The sequence below is a fragment of the Canis aureus genome, chromosome 13 (assembly GCF_053574225.1).
Source record: "Canis aureus isolate CA01 chromosome 13, VMU_Caureus_v.1.0, whole genome shotgun sequence".
Classification (NCBI taxonomy): Eukaryota; Metazoa; Chordata; class Mammalia; order Carnivora; family Canidae; genus Canis; species Canis aureus.
Window position 1 is genome coordinate 49,457,352 of NC_135623.1, and position 3,167 is coordinate 49,460,518.

The window sequence follows — 3,167 nt, forward strand, 5'->3', positions numbered from 1 at the left end:
TGATATCAAGTACATGTGAACTATTTTTTTGGTCGGAAAATCAGAGTTTAAAATTGGGGACAAGAGCTATATTTGTGGGATCTGGTTTCCCATCACACTTTTTCTGAGCAGATTTTGAAGGGGAAGCATGAGGTTGTCAGGTTTAGGAGGGAAGACTGGTGGCTGCCCTCCCACACTTGATCTGTCTGCCTAGGCAAGTGCCTCCATCCCTCTTCCCTCATCTGTTAGTCTGAGGTAAAGACAGGTATACAGGAGGCACTGGATGGGAGGGCCTAGGTAGGTAGGGAAGTATGGATGTGTCATTCTGATAGTTTGAGCAATTATTAAGTTCCTTTTTTTTCCTTCATGAGTCAGGAGAATGAATTGTTAAGAAAATAACTATGTGCGATAAAATTAACATTCTATTATTCTAAGCTCAGAATGGAGGATGGAAGTAAAGAGGGACCAACACGTACCAACTGCCTAATATGTGCCAGATGCTGGGCTAGGAAGCATGCAATAAGCCAATGAAAAAGAAAAAGAAAAACAAGAGACAAAGGAGATGAAGCAGATGGAAGATGGTGAACAGGGAGTGACAGGACCAGTCTGAACAATGGAAAGATCTGAGTGCATGGTGAGGTGAAGAGAAGTAGAAAGGTGAATTTCAGAATGAGAATGGCTTAGAAAGAAATTATGGAAACAATAACAGAGAAAAATACCTAACTGCCAAATTTCTAACCTCTTGAATTGATAGAACATTAGGCATTTACATTTTCACCATCATTTCTCTTGGGTTAAGAAAAAAAAAAAAGGAAATATACACTAAGTATTTTACTATATTCAGGAAGATTTAATTTTTATGTAACTTATTTACCATTCTAGTTTCTGATATAATTTCTTCTTTTAAAAACAATAATTGGGATCCCTGAGTGGCGCAGCGGTTTGGCGCCTGCCTTTTGCCCAGGGCGCGATCCCGGAGACCTGGGATCGAGTCCCACATCGGGCTCCTGGTGCATGGAGCCTGCTTCTCCCTCTGCCTGTGTCTCTGCCTCTCTCTCTCTCTCTGTGACTATCATAAATAAATAAATAAAAAAATAAAAAAATAAAAAAATAAATAAAAACAATAATTTAAAAATAAAGAAACCCTTAAAATGAAAAAGATTATATTGCTAAAGACAATTTTGAAAATACACCTAATAGGGACACCTGGGTGGCTCAGCAGTTGAGCATCTGCCTTCCACTCAGGGCATGATCCTGGTCCGGGGATTGAGACCCACAGTGGGATCCCAGCGAGGAGCCTGCTTCTCCCTCTCCCTGTGTCTCTGCCTCTCTCTCTCTCTCTCTCTCTGTGTCTGTCATGAAAAATAAATACTTTTTTTTTTAAAGCTGACTCTTGTGCTCACTTCCGAAACACATATACTAAAATTGGAAAGATACAGAGAAGATTGGCCCCTGTGCCAGGATGGTACATAAATTCATGAAGCGTTCGGTAGTACAATAAATAAATAAATAATAAATGCTGACTCTCAAATGAGTAAAATACAGTACTGAATGATAAGGTAGCCACTATTGTCAAATGGTAATGGCTTATGGCCTTGAACTTCAAAAAAAGATTTAATTGACTAGGATATCTGATCTTAAATGTTTAATAATTACTCAATGAAAATCTAGTACTCTTCTTATGTTTTTTACTACTCCGTGACATTTGCAAATAGCTTTATCATCATAAGCATTTAGCTTCTACAGCTACCAACTTTAAAATGTATCTGAATTTCTTATGCACCGCATCATAATACCTCTATCAATTGTCACATAGTGTTCGCTAATATCATTTGTCTGTGGAAGACACTTCACAGTGCCCCATTATGATGGAATGTGGTACCCTGAATTGAGGCATGCCGTGTACAACTAAGCTGCATGTCCAGGATATAAATATAATAAATACAATGTATTCTCCCATTTAGAGTTATAATTTCAGGGAAAAGAAAGTAACTTGAGATAGAAGAATTAGCAAAATTAGATAAGGGAAAAGTGCAACTGAATGTCAGACAGATTTCCATTTTCTTCCCCTAGCTCTCTTTAGTGTCCCTGGGGCTGTGGGTAGTCATTTGAAAAATCTGTTTTGTCGGGTGAGATGCACCACATCCCCTGCTTACAACAGGAAATTATTCCACCTCCATTTCTTTTTCATAATTCACTTTTATTCAATAATTCTATGGGCCTGACTGATTCTGATTCTTCCTTCAATGCTTCAGTGTGCAACCACCCCCAAGCCAAAGCTGGGAAGGAGAGATGGAGTCTCCAACACATAGGTGCATATCCATTCTCTTCTTGAGGCACAACAGGTAGTTTGGTGAACCACACAGCAGGTTTTTCATAAAAGTAGGGGGACTAGAGAAGAGCAAACAGATGAGATAGTGGCAGTCATTTCTCTTCTTGAATTCTTTTTTTTTTCTTCCTTGATTTGAGAGAGAGAAAGAAAGAGAGAGGGACGGAGGAAGAGAATGTGAGGTGGGCAGGGGCAGAAGGAGAAGGAGAGAAACAGACTCTTGCTGAGCAGGGGGCCCGATGCAGGGCTGGATCCCAGGACCCTGAGATCATGACCTGAGCCAAAGGCAAACACTTAACCAACTGGAGCCACTCAGGGGCCCCTCCTTGTGTTCTTCTAAGCTACGGTAATGTCACCTCCTGGACCGTGTTTTCCTGTCCATTTCTGTAATCTCTGGAAATGTTGGGGGAGGTGGGCAGGAAAGGCAGCAGGGGTTGGCAGGTGCAATGCAGTTTGAAAGTAGTGTTTGGTGTATTCTTTTTGGAGATGTCTCCAGACTGTCTTGATGATATATTTGGCTCTCCATTTTGAAGAATAAAACCCCAATATGTTACTGCTTTGAATAACAATACAAGTTTTCTGTGCCCTTTCTTGCCTTCCTAAAATAGAGTTCTTCAATATTAGCACAGTGGAGGGAGTGAGAAAAAATAAAGACCAGAAGCTTTTTAAAGATTCTTTTGCATGTCTCAATAGGGGCACCACATCCTACTCTTGACACAAAACAAAACTACTCAAAATATTCTCAAAGCAAGATTTTAGAGAATTAAAAAAGGAGCGGATAAGACTGTATTAGCAGAGGTTTCCAACTACTAGGAAAGTAAAAATATACTGATTGTATGATCACATGCAATGGCCATTT

At 39.9% G+C, this 3,167-nt stretch overlaps 1 non-coding gene across 1 annotated transcript; it reads left to right on the top strand.

The window, feature by feature from the left end:
- Nucleotides 1-1,374: 1,374 nt before the first annotated feature.
- On the top strand, nt 1,375-1,476 carry LOC144282789 (U6 spliceosomal RNA). The gene has a single exon (XR_013351230.1). It is a non-coding gene; the product is annotated as a U6 spliceosomal RNA (small nuclear RNA).
- Nucleotides 1,477-3,167: the final 1,691 nt, after the last annotated feature.